Genomic DNA, 18,657 nt, shown 5'->3' with positions numbered 1-18,657 from the left:
GAATATGCCGTAAAAATACTGAAAATTTACAAAAAGTTGTAGTATATATATTTATATACTTAGTGCAACTAATAAAAATGTTACTAATAAATAATACTAAAAATATACCAAATGTTGTATTTGGTATAATGATAATGATAATACTAAAAATATACCAACGGTTGTATTTGGTGTATTGGTATAGTTATACATTCAAAATATACCATAGAGTGCAAAATATACCAAATTATCAGGCAAAGCAACTAAGACCCGTAGTAAATTCTAATATTCTTCTACCCTAATGTAAGTAACTCTTAAATATCCTGCAAGCAATGTACAACAAAAGTTATCTGAAAAGTATGCTACAATCGCAGTTAAAACACCTTCTTTCTTGCCTTATGCTTACAGGGTATGCAACAAACAGTGGAAATTCCATTGCACATATTTCAATTTTGTTACATTTTTGTGTTCTATTGTATCTGCTTGTTTATGGCTTATACGCATTGTGTGCACTCTTTGTGACTTTCTCTCCGTGTGTGCATTTTTCCACTCTACTACTATATGTAACTGTCACCTACAAAAAATTAAATGCAAATCTGTGCTAGCTTAAAGTTGGGTTTGTCTTTTGCCCTTTTACAATTCAATTAACTATCAATTTAATGGTTCGGTGCGCATTTGTCGATATGTTAATTTAATAAATAGGTGCAAAGTCGATGGAGAGGTGAAATAAATTTGACATCAAATTAGGAACGAAATTGTTGACAAAATTACCGAAAATGCTAATTGCAAATGGCAATAAACCACAGAGTTCGATATAAAAATTGAAATTTATATTTGATGCTCATTTTGATTTCAATTTCAATTCTTTTTTTTTATTTTGCGTAGGAAATGAGAAAGTACCAATGCGTTCAATTTGCATAAACAGACGGACTGATGGTCGTTTTATTGTGTTTTTTTTTCGTGGGTTTGGTGGGGGAATTGAAATACCATAAAGCAAACCAAGAAGCGCCTAAAACTCCCCAAAATGTTTATATATAGCCGGCTCACATTTATTTTGAATGATTTATGGAATGAAAACGGTGGCAATATGTGCCGGAAATTTGTGCGTATTTTGGTTTTCTCGTCCTCTTTTTTTTGATAGCATTTCAAACATATTAAATACACATTAATTTTCTATGCCAGCAGCATTGATACCTCTCGCCGTCCCTCTCGCTCCCATTGCGATTTACGCCCATATCTTGACAGCTCTAAGCTGGCAGAAATTGTTGTCATTTTTATTGCTTGGAGTTGACATTTTTGGGTTTGGCCATTCTGCTTTACAGCAAAACAAGAACGAAAAAAAAACGAAATTGTTTTGTAAGGATGGCAAGCAAATGCAGATAAATGAATACCCATAAGTACTTTGAAAATGCCATTAAACTGAATATGAATGAATTGCTTGATTTCAAATACAACAGAATACACACAAATACACACATACACATATAACAAGCAGCGAAGAGTGCATATGTTGCCTACTCGCTTGCACTTCTGCTACTTCAACTTTGTAGCAACAAGCATGTGAGAGCCCTTAAGCCATGCAGTTATGGCGCTCTCACTCTGACCTGTGCATACTTAATGAAAAGTAATTTGAGTGCGTTAGTAATATGTGTAGTGCAGCTTTTGATGTTGTCTTCAGCTTTTGTCTGTCCATCTCCTCGAGCCTTGCTTTCAAGCTTTTGTCTGGCTGCAAGCATCGCTCTCCCTCTTTGATCAATGCAGTACGCCATATTGTTGTTGCTCCTTACTCATTCGCTGATTAAACTAGTCTTTGCCGCACCTCATTCTAATGTTTCAAAAAGTTCCCCATGCGTCAGCTTTTGACAGTCCATCGTCTTAGGTAAAATACTTAAAAATTTCAAAGCTGCTACCGGAATTAATGAACATTTTTATTACTTGTATTGTTCACACTTCCATACGCACATAAATTAAGAATTTAAAAAAATGTTCACGCCCCGTTTAAGAATCGCTTTAGCAACCCAAACAAAAAAACCTAATATAAATTGTACAAATTTCAAACTTAAACCATAAAATATGTTTTTATGACTTTTGGCCAAGTATTTAAGCCCGCGAAATATGGCAGCATTATAATTGCAAACACACACGCACAACAATTTCAATTTAGCATGCAAAATTCCTTTCGCCCATAAAACCCAGTCGCATAAAATGAGCTTTTTTTCGCTTTTTTTGGGTGTGCTTGAACCGAAAAAATTAGTGACAGCTGTGGAGTGAAGGGAAGGAGGGGACAAAAGAGAGTTTGCGGTAGCGGGTGTGTAGCCAAAGGTGGTGAATGTCTCGCCGAGCGAAAAACTGAAAACAAGCTCAAAATGCTAAAAGAGTAACACAAAACATAACACGCTAAAATAACCCTAAACGCAAATCAAATATTCAGTTCGTGAAAGAAAAAGACCGTAAACCTGTAAACAATCTTATGGCATCAACAGTTAAATCGAAAAGCCATATAAAAAAAAACTCAAAGACACAACATCAAAGTTTATGCGCATGGCATGCGAAATTCAAGATCATGTTCATAACAAAATAAAACACAGACAAAAAACTATGGCAAAGGCGACAACTTTTTTTTTACATTCTTCTTTTTGAAACCAGAACTGAGGCAAGACCACAAAATATTTAGAGAAAGAGCGAAAGAGAGAGAGAGCGATTGTCGTGATAAGCGATCACGCATGAAAATTGAAGACAATAACATGCTGACAAAACTGCAAAATGAAATATCGACCAAAGAATACGCTGCAAATATTTATATTCCCCTTAACAACTTTTACAGGGTATACGCAGCTAACAAATCACAATGAATAAAAGTTACCCAGCGCCAAGACGAAGTTTGCATGCGTAAAATAAATCCCGCCGGTGGCCAACATAAATTTAAATACATCCAAGTATTTAGGGAATACCGAAACAGGAAAAATACTTATGAAATTAATCATACTAACACACAGATCACATAATACTCAACAAACCTGTTGACATAGCAAAAATAATACTCTTCCGTCTAGAACTTTGCAACTGTCGCTTGACAGGTTTATTTATTTTTTTTTGCTTTATCTTCAAAGCTTGCTCAAAATACTCATAAGGTAAGGGAAATAGTTATTTTAGGGCAGACTGTAAAAGAAACAAAACAAAATAAATGCAAAACGCGTTTTTGGCTTACGAAGCGAGGCGTCAAAGTATTTTTTTCTTAATTAATCCATAGAAGTGGCCCATAAAAGCGTCGAAAGAAAAAAAAAAAAAGTTTAACAGAAATTAATCAAAGTGGCAAAGTTGCTGTCTGGGTGTCTTGATGACTTCGTCTGTGCTCTTCAACTGTCAGCATGGGTCCACTTGATGAGTTTGGTTCATTGAATTAATGATGTAATACTACATTACCGAAAAAAATAAAACAGGTGAGGAGACGAGCGGGGGAGGCAGTCACATTATAAATTCCATGACGAGAGCGCAATGAAAAATGTTATAAATATGCAAAATGACGCGCAACGTTGCTGCTAATAATCATCGCGATGATGATGATGATGAAGATGATGTTGGCGACAGCTGTCGTATTTATTTAAATGACTAACTTGGTCAACAAGCAAAGTGTCTTTTTTTATTTTTGTTGCCTTTTGAGTGGAAAATCGGCATTGTTTATCAGCGCGTTGTTTATCTTATCAATGCATGAGGTTGGCTAACTCTTTCTCCACATCAGTCAAGACAGTTGCCAACAAGAAGAAGTTTCTCTCTCTCTCTCTTTCTGTGTCTTATCAGAAGCTAACATCAAGCGCAGAGCAAACTAAATGAGTCCAGAGCACTCGAAACTGAGCAACAATGACCCAGAAAGATTTACGAGTATTCAATTAACAATTAATTAAGTGTTGCAAAAACGCGCAAAACAGCAACAGCAACAGCAACAGCAACAACAAAACCAAAATTAATTAATTAGCTTAGATAACATGGCTTTTGTGGCACAACTTTATTTGAGGATTCAGTCGATAATCGTTAAGTTTTATTACGCTAAGATAATCAAGCAAACGGAAACGAAATTTATTCGTAGCTAGAGCGACTTCTAGAATCGACGATTACATGCTGTTTTCTTGCAGTGTAATTGAAAGCCACAAATCATGGCACGGCTTTCGGATTTTTGTTATTACAGCGAATACCTTCAACTTGTATGCTTGAACTTTGATTCGTTTATAAAACAAAGAGAGCTGCGAGTGAGTTCCCCGAATGACACTTCAGTTTAACGAACTTCAGATACGCGACATTATTACAGCCAGACGCCGAGTACAAAAAAAAAAAGAAAAGAAAAAAAACCAAACCACAAATTGTCAAAGTCAGCATAAAGCAAAAATATGAAGAGACCCTAAAAAAGGCACGGCATCAGAGAACTGAACTGAGGGACTCATAATTACCAAGAGCGAAAACAGAAAAAAATACACGAGAATTTCAATTGAAATTGGCCAACGGTGTTGCGGTTGATTAATAAGAAAACTTCCACAAATGGCTCCCCAAACGGTCAGCTTTTGTTTTCTTCCCCCTTTTGTGAATAAAGTTTAGCTCAACTGCAATTGCAACTCTCTCTCTCTGCTGGGTGTCCTCTAAAAGTCTTAATTAAGCACATGAAACACAAACAGAGAACAGCAAACACAAAATGCCAAGTTCAAGTTTAGATGCAAAGCAATCGGGGCGTATGCGTAATGTGTGTAACACGATGAGGAGAAGTTTTGTGCATTTAAATGTCAAGTTGTGCTAACCCTTTTACGCTTGGCTAATGATTGTAGGGTATTGGAGTGCAAACACTTGGTCCATTGGCTTTCGCTCTTTTCACAGCCCAACCTTTTGCCTTGGCTTTCAGTTTGATTTATTTGTATTTGTGCGCCGCGTGGGCTGAGAGAGAGACAGAGAGGGAAAAGGTCAAGGACGCGTCGAGAGGCCAAGCTAAAGAGCATCAGGAAATGTTATATGAACAGTCCCCAGACTGGGGACTGCGACTGCGACTGAGTCTGAGATGTCGGACACTTGGCGATAATCAAATGGCGTCAATTGCCAGGGGAATCGATTAGATTTCAGCTATTTATAAGGCACATCACTTTCATTTTGTTGTCGTCGTCGCGTCGCCTGTTGTTGCTCAATCAAACGCATCGGAACACAAACATCTCAACAACAACAACGAATAACAAACAACGTTCAGCACACATTAATGTCAACGTTAATGTCAACAATTTGCAATGCATCAAACAGCAGATTGGCAAAACACGGACTCAGCGAAAGAGAGTGAGATAGAGAGAGAGAGAGAGAGAGAGAGAGTGAGATAGAGAGAGAAAGAGAGAGAGCGGCGCCTGCAGCCAACCATCCAAATTGACAGCCAGCTGCAAATGGAAATTCGTATCATTTTCGATTCAGACTCGTGCCTCTTAATGACACGCAGTTTGTTTCAAATTAATTTTTATGTCAGTATTTTATGTGATTTACTGCAATTTGCGGCGCACTCGTATAATTATCACAATTTCAACCAGCAAAAAGAAAAATACAAAAAAGGAGCGTTTTTTTTTATTCGTTTCGAGTGCTAATTATCGCTGCACATTAAAATTGCAAATAAAATCAGTTTCAATAACCAATGATACGCTCAAGTTATTGATGGAATACGATTTGCACAACACGTTTAATTCTCCAGTTGGCTTTTATATAATAATCAGGCTCAGTTTGCAACAGCCTATTTTTTGGATGACTGGTGAAAGCGCTTATAAACTTAGGAATTAATTAAGCTATTAAAATGAATTTATTCACGCGAAACTTTTGATCGAAGCGAATACTTAAAATCAGATAAAGTTCGATTTTAAAATGTGAGCTATTTTTATACTTTTCGAAATTTGAACAGCATAAATATGACTTAATTTTTTGATTAAAGCAACATTTATTGCTTATTTTATTTATCATATTTTATTAAATCCATATTTTTGATACCATCTTTAAAAAAAAAACTTCTTCCATTTTTGAAAGAGGAATGAGAATATTTCGATGATTAATTCTAAAACATTCCTGAAAATTTTCTGTATAAATATTTAAATGATAAATGCCGTATTAAAGTTAGGAATTAATTGAGCTATTAAAATGAATTTATTCACACGTAACTTTGACCGAAGCGAATACTTAAAATCAGATAAAGTTCGATTTTAAATGTGAGCTTTTTTATACTTTCTGAAATTTCACTTTTTTTATATTATTTTATTAAGTTAAAATTTGCTATGCCTTCTTTTAAAAGAACTTTTCTTCTTCTATTCTCGATTATTTTTTGAAGGGTTATGCAAGAGATAAATGCTATTATATAGTAAGGAATGAATTAAGCTATTAAAATAAATTTATTCACACGTAACTTTGAGCGAAGCGAATACTCAAAATCAGATAAAGTTCGATTTTAAATTTGTGTTATTTTTATACTTTCTGAAATTTAAAAAGCATAAATATGATTTCATTTTTTTATATTATTTTATTAAGTTAATATTTTCTATGCCTTCTTTTAAAATAACTTTTCTTAAGCTATAAAACTGAATTTATTCAGATGAAAATCGGACGCTTAAAATCAGAAACAGTTCAGAAATCAATTTAAGATATTTTTATACATTTGAATAGTTTTCCATAAATAAAAAAATTTGTTCGTCCTAAATATGATTTATTATTTTTCTTGTTGTATATTTCATTTAAGAAAGAAATGTACTCAATTTTTGTATTAATTGGTTTTTTTATAATAAAACTCTTGTTCTTCTTTTTTCGAAATAAGAATATTCCCATTATTAAGTCTAAAACTATTTTAGTCCCTTGGTGTATAATTATTATTATATAATTATAATTATTACTGTATAATTATAATGATATTCAAACAAAAGTTTCTTCGAAGGGGATGCTTAAAATAAGATAAAGTTCAGTATTGATTTTTAGCAATTTTTATATATTTTTCTACCCAACTATGTGTAAAACCTAAATATAATTTAAATAGTTTTTTAATATTTTTACAATAAAGCAAGAAATGTATATAATTATTCTATAAAATTCATCTCTTTCTATTCCTTCTTTTAATAGAACTCTTATTCTTCTTCTTTTCCGAACTGTAGATTTTATTGTGCGTGATTAATTCTTAAACATTCTTGACCACTTTCTGTTGAATATCTCAACCGATAAATGCTATCTTAAGCATCTGTTAAAACATATTTTGCTCATTTTATAGGTTTTTTATGCCAATATCCAAGGGATTAGCATACGCATATTTCAATAAATACGTCAATACACAAAAATATGTGCAAAATAAATTCATTTGAGATTCTTTTGTTTACTTTTATGTGTTCCCCACTGACTTGGGACCTCAATCCAGAACACGTTCCAAGTGTGTCTATTATTAAAAAGAAATTGCTTTTGTTGCTGTTGTTGTTGAACTACGAAAACTAATCGAAATCGAAGAGTTTAACTGGCTCAATTCAAGTGGAAGTATAAACATAAAATGCAAATTCCAAGAAGCTTAAACGATTAGCTAATATCAACTTGTTTAAAATGCCAAACAAGAACAAGAGCCAGAGCAATGAGAGACGCCGACTGTTGGTTATCTAATCGCAGCTTAGTTGCTTTTGGCTTTTGGTATCTTTATCTAAACATTTACGCAATTAGCGGGCAATAGTTGAGGAGATGAAAGAGCAGCAGCTGAGTGCACAGGGGAGAGAGATGAATGAGAAATGAGAATTCCATGCAATTAGCAGCAATTGCAAATTAATAATCGTGTCGCGTCCAAGGACGACAAGGACTCGCCTGCTACACACGCGGCTTCATGTCGCATCGGTGGCGACACCCACGCAATGTTCACAAAACATGCGGCCCCCTTAATAGAAAATGAGCCAGTCAGTCACCATTTTTTTGTTGGGTGGTAAGAGCTACGAGGTGCGAGTTGTGAGCTGCGAATAGCGAGTAGCGAATAGCAAGGAGGTTGCGTGGAAAAAAAGAAAAACTCAACGAAACGAAACGAAACGAACCCATAACAATTTGCAAGCGAATGAAAAATGTATGTGGAGCAAACTTTAAATTCATTACACACACGCAAAGTCAGCATAGAGCGAGAGAGGAAGAGTGTAAAAGACAGAGAGAGAGCGAGAGAAATGTCAAATGCTGGTGACAACTTCACATGGACATGGGCAAGCGCTGGCGAGCCAAGTAAGTTTGCCAACAGTTTGTTTAAACTGCGGTCACTGGGCAGGATAAACACGAACATGGCCAAAAACCCAACTGCCCAGTCGGACATTTCCCGCATGAGTTTGCACAAACCACACAAGGGAAGCATTCAATAGAGAGAGACACCAGAAAGAGAGAGAGAGAGAGAGAAAGAAATATAGAAAGACTATTTGCCATGCGAAACAGTTTGAAATGCAGTTGCTGTAGTGCTCTTCTCATGACATAGTCAGCTGAAAAGTCAGCTGCTCTAGCTAACCACAAAGCTAGCTGCAACGTTCATAAAGTATGTATTCATTTTAATCTTTTAAGATAGCTCAGATTTCACAAAGTAATTACAATTAACACATTTTCTCCTTATGGGAAACAGTTGCAAATGCAGCTGCTGTAGTGACATATTCATGACTTAATCAGCTGAAAAGTCAGCTGCCGCCCTTTCCACTATGTTATAGCTTGTATTTTACAAGAAATACGTAAATAGAAATGACATTCATAATTATTTTAATAAAATATATACCATATACAAAATTTCAAGTAATTATTTAATCTCAATGATGTAGTGACTAACAAAAATTAAGACTTATAGCGATTGGATAAATAAAAAAAAAAGTGCAATCGATAGCATGCATTTCATTACAAAATAGCGAGATAATTATACTTCTTATCTCACTGGGAATGTAATTTATGATTTTACAATCATTTTTTTTGAGTAGATAACGATCCTGTTTCAAATGCACTTTTCGTAGTGGAATATTCATGAGCTATTCAGCTGCAAAGTCAGCCGCCCCTACTAATAACTAAGCTAGAAGCAGCGTTGATATTTTACTTTGATCATATAAGAACACAATCCATAGTTGCAATTCCATAAATTACAAGATAGTTCAACGCCTTTTCCCACTCAGTCTTTATTATGAACTTTTATGCTTTCGGTTAACAAGAAAGTGAAATGTACTTGAAATGTGATCAGGTGTGGCTCCACATTAATACTTAAGGCACTACTTACTAAGCTATATTCATAAAATACGCCATAACTTTAAGTTTATAAGAGTGCAATCGATCAGGTGTAAAGCCACATTAACACCCAAGTTACTATTTACTAAATTATATTCATAAAATACGCCATAACCTTAAGCTTATAAGAGCGCAATCGATAGCTGCGATTTCATAAAGTAATTGAAAGGTATTCAACGCCTTATCCCACTGGGTGTTTAATATGACTTTGTGCGTGTTTTGTAAGTTGACCTGCCTACTTCCGTGCACATTCGCACTTTCAATACGCACCCACAGACACATACACAGACACAGACACCACATCAACCACACTCTTACACACAGAGGCCTCTCGCTCGCTCGCTCAAAGGACCGCTCAAGTCTGCCAATCTAAAGCAGCGCAAAAAAAAAAAACGAAGAAGCACAAAATAAAAAAAAAAACGGTAAAAACGAAAAATAGAAAAAAGAAAAGTGAACTGAAATTTCGTGCCACGCTTCTATTTACGCTTTTATCTCTATGCCCCACTCAAAGCGAACAGCAACAGCCGCGCCCCACTTCAGGCCTCCTATCTGTTTTTTATACAATTTGTATTTCGCCATTTTCTTCTTCTATTTACTGCTGCTTCTTGCCACTTCTTTGCTCATCATTATGTGTGCTTCGTGTTAACCTTGGCCCAAAGCATTAAAAGCGTGCCAAGTGCCAAAAGCAGCAGCCAACAGCCAACAGTCAGCAGTCAGGCAAGCAGGAGCAGCTCAAAAACTAAGCAGCAAGAAGTGTGCTCGACCGGCTCGTGCCCATAGTCCAAGCTGGACACGTCCATCTCGCTCTCCCTCTCCCTCTCTTTCGCTCTCGAGTACCAGCTATGAGCTACGAGTACATTTAAAATTCGACAAACTGTTAACTAAAGTGCGAGCCAAACGATCCACCAAGTGTTCCAAAAATCCAAGCAAAACTCTCCACTCTACACTCTCCACAACATTTTTTTTTTTGTTGGGGTCGTGTGCAAATTCCTTGAGCTTAGCTTCGCTTATCGCTCCTTGCTGACTCCCTCGTTCTCTCGCTCTCTCCTTCACCCCTCTCTCGTTATTTTACGTTTCCTGTTGCTTCTGGGTAGCTGTTGCATTTTTTATGCCAATTCTTATTTCATTTGGGTTTGTTTTTTTTTGCTTTATTTTTATGCTGCCTGCAAAATATTGTTTGGCAACGAACCCTCCACACAACCACATTCACATTCCCATTCACATCCACATTCGCATTCGCATCGCACATCTCACATTCGCACACAAGTTTATCATATTGTCTTCTTGGTAATGGTTTTGCTTCACTTTTATTTTCTTCGGCTCTTCGGCAACATGTTCTTCTTATTCTTATTCTTGTTCTTATTTTTGGTTAATGTCTAGTTCGCATTGTTTGCTTCCTTCATACTCTTCAATAAGGCATGAGGCGATTTATGAAAATAAGAAAACGTATGGAAACAAAACATTGCAGATGATGCAGAAAAAACAGAATCGTCTTTATTTTCAAAAATATACACATTCATTTTAAATAACATAAATTATAAATCACAATAAAAATTTCATTTTCAGCTGTGCAAATATTTTTTTTTTTTGTATCTTTTCATTGATAAAAGAATAAAAATTAACAAACAAGGAAATGTTGAGGTTGATTAAGCTTTTTGATATTCCGAATACAAATATGAATGAATGAATATTAAAAAATGCAAAAGCATTAAAAATCGAATTTGATTTACTGCGTTTGGAATAAAACTGCAATTCTTGATATCCGGGTCAAGATCTAAAGAATTTTATCTACACTTAAAATATAGAATTTCCAAATAATCTCAATAAAATTTTGAAGCACCACAATTCTAAGTTTGATTGAAAAATCAAAGTACTTCAAACTAATGTGCAAAGTTTTGCAGTATTTCCCAGAGTATTGCTGCTTCGCTTTTTTGTTCTTGTTTTTTTTTTTATTATTATTTTTCGCATGTGGCATTTTTTGTGATATCCTAAGTTGAAGCAAAATTGCCGGCAAATGTTTTCAGTATTCGTTAGTTGTTTTTGTTGTTTGGTTTGGTTGGTTGGTTGGTTGATTCGGCGAATGCCTTCAGCATTTGTGCAGGGCTTTATTTTCCTGTTGGCCGAAAATAACAGAAACCAACAACAAAGTTGTTGCAGAAATACACACAAAAAAAGAGGAAAGAAAACAAAATATAAAACACACACAAATGTATTTTTAGTGTGCTGCTAAATATCTAAATATATGCGCGATGGGACGAGCACCTGAACGAGGAGCCTGGCAAGAAATGTGCCGTCTACTTTTTTATTTATGAGCCCACCAAACGACGACGACGCGTTCGCCATTTGGCTATGGCCCGAATCTTTGCCGCAGCCACAGTTGACGAACATCACAGCGGGAAGAGGATAAAGAGAAGGAGGAGGCTGAGGCTGATGGCGATGTTACTGTTGCTGCTGGCTGAAGGTCATTGCGAGTTTTGGAGTTGCCGCTGCTCATCTCTCCCCCTCCCCTCCCCTCCCCCACACGTCAGTTAAATCGATTTTAACGATTTTTATTTTTGCTACCTGCCTGCCTTTGGGCCACACACACTCTCACTCTCACTCTCCCTTTGGACTTATGAATATGGAATGCACTTGCATGGCCAGTCAACAATAACAACAACAACGACTTAAATGTGCTTTTGATTGACAAAATTGTGGCAAGGACACATAGGCACATTTTGTGTAGCCAGCGACATTAATTGATGAGCCAAGGATTTGAGCATAAAGCGAGATGAAGCCCCCTTCCCCTTCCCCATCCCCTTCTCCCCTTCTCCCCTTCCCCATCCCTCAATGGCACTTCATTTCAACTGTGTTGTGTCATCTTTTGTAGCGCTTCAGTTGCACCCCAACTGACAGCTCATTAATAAACGGATTTTAGCCTATAGAACCTACCAACCGGGAGGAGGGGCACTAACTACTGCTAGCCAAGGCTATAAGCACCTCTTCCCCTCCTTCCCACTTGTGCCCGCTCATCATCATGTGCGCTTGCCTTTTGTTGACGAGCTAATCTAGTACATAAATCTACTGTTTTATTAACTCCACGAAAGGCGATCAAACAGCACACAAAAAGCACAAAAACCTTCTGTCCGTCCGTCCGTTCCTCTGTTCGTTCGCTCGTTGGTAATAGGAGGAAGAGGCGTTACACGCCATCGGGGGGCGTGGCCGTCAAGTGGTCGGTCACACAAAAACCGAAAAAGGGAAGCACAGTTCGCACTTTTAATTAGAGTGTGTTTGATACTCTCGAACCTTTTGGGGCTGAGAAAATGGCAACTTGCCAAGCTGCCCCAAATCTATATCTGTAGTTGAACATTTTTCGAGGTTCCAGTCATTACTTTTTTCAGTATATGCAAATTTAACAAAAACAATACTTAACACATTTTATTCAATTACATTGATGAAATATTTAAAGTATATTCTTTGATCAGTTTTTTATTAGAATTAGATCAGAAAAAAAAAACATATTTTAAAATAGTTTCAAAAAACTTAATAGTTTTGGCAATGAAAAGCAAACATAATTTAAATCTTATAAACACTTGCTCAGAAATGGAAATTTTATGAGCCTAGAAACTAAATAAATTGGCCAATTTCAAAGGCACGTGTAGTATTTTTTTTTTTAGCACATTTAAATAACACTGTTCGCAGATTAGTTTCATAATTATCTTTTTGGCGTTAATTTTGTTTACCAAACTAGTATTTGTTATTTTTAAGTTTTTTGTGAGTTCTTTACATAACTTTTGTGTTAATAAATCCACCAGACGGTTTCATATTCAATTTGGGTGAAATTTAAGTGTCTTTTTGCATAAATTTAGCGTTAATTTGAATGAGAATTCGAATTCGAGCTGCAATTGATTGACACTAACCTTTAAAGTTTCCAATTCAATTCGGTTGCTTTTAAATTGGTCGAATCAACAGAAAACAATTTCCAATCAGAGTCAACGGAAAACAGTTGTTTTTTTTTAATCTTTTTTCTTTATTTTTTTGGCACAAACACAATTAACAATTTTCGATTTCTAAATTCACCGGCAAATTGACAACTGGCGAAACAAAGCCGAAAACCACCGACAATTCTCGAATTTTTGTCGAGCACACGGTAAATATTGAAACTTGATATTTACTTGAGGGGGGTGACCGACAAAAAGTCCACAGATTTAGCCAATTAGCGTTGACTGGCCGCAGAAATTAGCGAATTAGCCAACACACACTGAAAGACACCGACAATGGCCCAAAGATAGCGCCCGGCTTGAAAGAAGGTGTCGCTAAAAATTTCACCTGCAATTGTGAAATGCACTTGCCATGCGATTTGTTAGTAGAAGAATATGTCGTTTTTTAACGGCTCTTTTGAGATTCCGTTTCTTAATTCAATAGGCTCGTTGGCCGCGCGCACGTTCGGCCTCAACGACAGTAAAATTGCGACTGTTCCAAGCACACGAAAAACGCAAACGCAAAGCCAACAGAAGCAGCCAGAGCAAAACTTCGCTATGCCGCCGCCTAGATACTCTAACCTAGCAGAACGTTGCTCACTACAGGCAAAGAGAACAGCATTTTACACTATGTGAACTTTAAACAACTTTAAATTATGTTTATTTAATAAGAATCAAGTTTTGTTTAATTCAAGCATTTAATAAATGTTCACGTCATACGTCAAGTTCAACATCATTTGTGACGTAATTGCCATACCCGAAGAGAAGGTGTATAAAAGGCAAAAGCTGAGCGAAGGCGGCCGGCTCCAATGTCGACGACGTCAGCAGCGACTGTTGATGCTGTGCTCTCTCACTCTCTGCTTCTTTCGCTCGTTGGCATTCTCTCTATGTGTCTCTCTCATTTTCGGTGTGTCTTTTTGCGCTCTCTCGCGTGCTCAATGTGTGTGGGTTTGTTTTTGGCTTGAAATTCGCCGGCTCCATATCGTTATCAACATGTTGCAGCTTTCCTTATGCTTTTGGCGCGCGCTTTCAAACAAAGTTGCAAGCGCTCCATAATGTAAGGGCAACAAATCCAATTTATTCTACATTTTCTCTGCTGTCGTTGTTTTGCGATTTCTTTAGTGTTATTTTAATTGCAGGCTGGGACGTTGTGATATATAATTTATAGTTGAGTTTATTTTTTTAGGTGCGTCTGTTGCTTATTTATAAACACATTAAAATTTATAGTTGCCGACCCATTTGTGGCAGATTTTTGTTATTTTTTTTATTTTTGCTTTTTGCATGAGATCAGCATCATCAACTAATTTATGGGACATCAGAGAGTACGTTGTCGTCGTTGTCGTTCCACATTTAATTTATGCTTAAGCCAGCAAACAAATACTACATATTGAATATGCTTGTTTGTCGGGGACACAAACAGAAATGTTGCCAGCAACTTTCACTGTCACCCCTCCGCAAAAATGTTGCAAAGCATCAATGTTGCCCAACATACTCGTAACAAGAGATCGTATTTTGGTTAATTCTGGCGATTGTGATTAGTCAGTTGTAAGAAATGGTGCTAATAAAATCCGCCAGCTCAATTTGTATTCATAGAATTCGACCAAGTAAATAAATGATGCAATGCCGTGAGCCATTCGTTATACTTTATTTATAAACATTAACGTATACGCCGCGTTGTCAGTCAGTTTTCCAATGACAACATTTTGTACAAATAATCTCAACTTGATCGTACAAAATTCTTATCTCGCGTGTCGCTTCAGTGTGAAGTCATTTCATTGCATTCCATTTGCAGTTCTCAACTGAATGTGTTGTTTATTTAATCTCTGATGTTTTTCATTATTTCGTTTTCTATTTTTTTGTCAAACTTTTGTATCAAGTTTGTGTGCAACTAATTGCCGCACTTGTAAAGTTCCTAGCTCAATAATGTAAACAAAAGCTTTGATAACTTTGGCAACTTGTTGCTGAGCTTGCAAACTTGTTTTTAGTGTGACGTGATAAAGTGCAGACAGAACAGGCCTCCGAAACAACAATAACACAGAGAAATGCAGTGAAAACAGTTTGTTCAGCAAGTCGCACTACAATTGCTCTAACAAGTTTTCAATGAATGAATCGAAAAGTGATTAAACTGGTGGAAAATTTGAATTATCCACAAACGTTAAAGAAATACTTCTTATAAAATATTTTATTTCCATAAAATATTATATTTATATTAAGTTCAATTTATAAAATATTTTATTTTAGTAAGTAACAATTCATTGTTAAATTTAAAAATAACTATTTGTGCTCAAGTTCTTCTTCAAATTAAATTATTTATTAACAAAAAATTTCTTAAGTTCTATGTACGTATTACGTCAAAATACAAAATTTATTTTCTTTGTGATACATATTTCAAATGCATTCGATATTTAATAAAAATTTTCATATTCATAAAATTCAAAACTGAAATATAATTTTCCCTAAAATATAAATGATTAATTCCAATTAAATCTTGCCATATTAACATTCCTCGAAGTGAGGCAAGAAAACAATTTCATTGCCTTTTCTCGTCTGACCCATTTAATGTTATTGACAGCGACATTGAAGAGTCTGGCAGACGGACAGACGGACAGACAGAACGGATAAGTGGCAGACTGGACAAATTGTTGCGATTGTTTATGTCATCTGCGATGATAAGCAAAGAGGCAGCAAAATGATGGCAACAATGTTGCTTACACACACAATAAAAGTGTAGCTGGAAATCATAAATGAATTTATGATGCCAAATATAAACAAAGGAAATGCTGCAAAATAGTCCAACTGATTCGTTCGTTCGTTGGCTATTTTTGTTGCCACACATGTAGCTGAAACTAAACAAGAAAAATGCTTTAATAGAACAAATTAAAATGGGCAAATGAATTAGATTATTTTATGAAACAGTTGATGGGCAGTGTGCATACAGGGTGCTCGAGCATTCGATGTATGAATAACAAATGCTAAAAATAAATATGACAACAATAAAACAACATCGAGACATCGAACCGACGTCGACGTCATCGTAATGGAAATGAGTTGAACTAGAAGCAAAGTAAAAACCGGTGGCCAGATGACGACAAGTGGTCAATCTAACAACAACAGCAGCAACAGCAACAGCAACGCAAACATCCACCAGTTGCTGCCGCCCCGAAAAATGCGGCCCGGAAGAAGGAGAGGGTATTAATGATAGAACACCATCTGGAGGCGTGGGCGGCATCGACATTGAACCAATGATGATGATGATGGCGCCAACTTTTGCATAAACAACAGCATTACACACAGTTTGACTAGCTATGTATATAGCTTCACAGCTCTCCATTACATTTGAGCAGCATGAAAACAAGTAGGAAAGCTAAAATCGAGTGTGCTCGACTGCGAAATACCAAAAATAAAACTAAAACGTTATTCTTAAAGGTAGTTCACTGAATTAATAAAGAAAAACAACTCGAAAGCGTTATTATCATAACATACATCAAAACATACTAAAATATACCGAATGTTATATATGGTATATTGGTATATTTCAGCATTCGAAATATACAATAAAGAACATCTTATAAAATACTATCAACTAAAGCATTTATTGAAATACTAAAATATAAAATTTCTTTATATTTATTTGTTACTCAAAATAATAATAAACCAGATTGTTAACCAAAGCAAATATGAAGTAATATATCGAAAATATACCAGAAAATATATTTGGTATCAATGTATATTTGGTATAGATTTAAAATATATCGTAGAGAATACAATATACCAATCTGTCAGTCAATATAGGAGTTCATTCAAAATATAGCATAGAGAACAAAATTTACCAGATTGCCAAGAAAAGAAACTCTTTTTTGGAATACCTTTAAATGGTTTAAAAGATTACATTTCAGGAATCATAAAGACTGCTTAATTTTCAATTTCTTCTGTCGTGTTGCCACAAAATTTGTATACCCATCTATCCTATGCTTACCGAGTATAATGACCCACACCCCACAGTGAAATACAGCAAGCTGAAACAAATTACAATTTGATAGTTTCTCAGATACTATGCCGAGGTCAGCATTAGGTCTCTCGATGGCATTGATTTGTCCCCTTTCCACTCCCATTCCCACTCCCACTCTCCAGTTGTAGCCCTTAGATTCTGTCTGTCCAATTAATGTCTCGCATCGCGATGCTTTAACAGATTCGTGAATGGCTGCTCTTGAACCTTGCGCAACGTGTGTCGTGTGCTTCTTGTTCTGGGCTAATTTATTACAATTTAAAGATTTTGTGGAGCCCACACGTTTGGACCATTCATCACACGGAACGATGTCAAGACAAAAAGGAAGCCAAAAAGTATGCCGTACATTTCTTTCTCTTCGTTTTCTCTTTGTGATGTGATTAAGTCGAAGAAATAGAAATTCCTTTGAGCTAATTTTGTGAATTCTTACAAAATATTTCACTTTTGATTCACTTTTTAAATGTGAGTGAGCAATGCACAAATGCTTATGCTTAACAATTTTCAACAATTGTTTCGTCCAGATGTGCCAAAAGTTTTCCATTTTTTCGCACATACCAAAAAGCTGTATACTTTTCTCGATATGCTTCAGTAAGATTCTTAAGGCATAGACGAGTATGTACAATAGAATATCCCCCAATGCCAGCTGCACCCCACCACCCCCTTGCAATTGGGTCAAATTAAGCGCTAAATAGTTGTACACAAGAAGAATAGATGAAAAACTAACATAAATTGAAATGCCTGCCATATAAATAAACAAGCGTTTTCTATGGACGCTGGCATAGAATTTAATGGGATACGCAAACTTGCACTTGCTGCCAGACTACAGACACTACACGATTACTGCTGACGAATACATCTCGTAGTTCGAGAGTTTGTATAAATATAGTATACCCCATCCACCCACCTCCACCTCCACCCACTCAACTAGGCAGCAGGCAGCAGACACCACCCACAACCACTGGACAGCGGACGCAGGCCACGAGCCAAAAGTCAGCACACAGACACACACACACACACACAACATCTAAAATAACGAGACGCATTGCCACGATCTCGAAACTCGCAAAATTTGTACTGTGCATGTTCATGTTTAATTTCGAGAGAATGCGTGCCAAACATAAAAATGCAAAATACATCCAATATGAACAACTTATGTAGCACATTTTGCACAAATTTCTGGAACGATATTATTGGTACACATTTCGCAACTGAAGGTCAACAGCAAATCTCACAGGGATTATAAATCACTTTTAGTATTTGAGTATTTCAAATTGTAAATACTGAAGTTAAATAGTATTCTTTAAAAGATCTTCGTGATGAATACTTAGTTTACCCCTCTAATATTTTACATTTTAAATGGTGATTTTAAATAGTATTCTTTAAAAGATCTTGCTGATAAATACTGAGCTTCACCCTCCAATACCTTACATTTTAAATACTGAAGCTGAAAAATATTACTATTAA

At 35.9% G+C, this 18,657-nt stretch overlaps 1 protein-coding gene across 2 annotated transcripts in view; it reads right to left on the bottom strand.

The window, feature by feature from the left end:
- Positions 1-13,682, bottom strand: part of LOC117570477 (trichohyalin) — a 67,485-nt gene extending 53,803 nt beyond the window's left edge. For both annotated transcript variants that reach the window (XM_034252161.2, XM_034252162.2), the window contains exon 1: positions 13,128-13,682. The gene's annotated coding sequence lies outside the window, so the exon portion shown is untranslated. The remainder of the gene's footprint in view (positions 1-13,127) is intronic.
- Positions 13,683-18,657: the final 4,975 nt, after the last annotated feature.

The sequence above is a fragment of the Drosophila albomicans genome, chromosome 3, assembly GCF_009650485.2.
Source record: "Drosophila albomicans strain 15112-1751.03 chromosome 3, ASM965048v2, whole genome shotgun sequence".
Taxonomy (NCBI): domain Eukaryota; kingdom Metazoa; phylum Arthropoda; class Insecta; order Diptera; family Drosophilidae; genus Drosophila; species Drosophila albomicans.
This window is presented reverse-complemented; position numbering and strand designations above follow the sequence as displayed.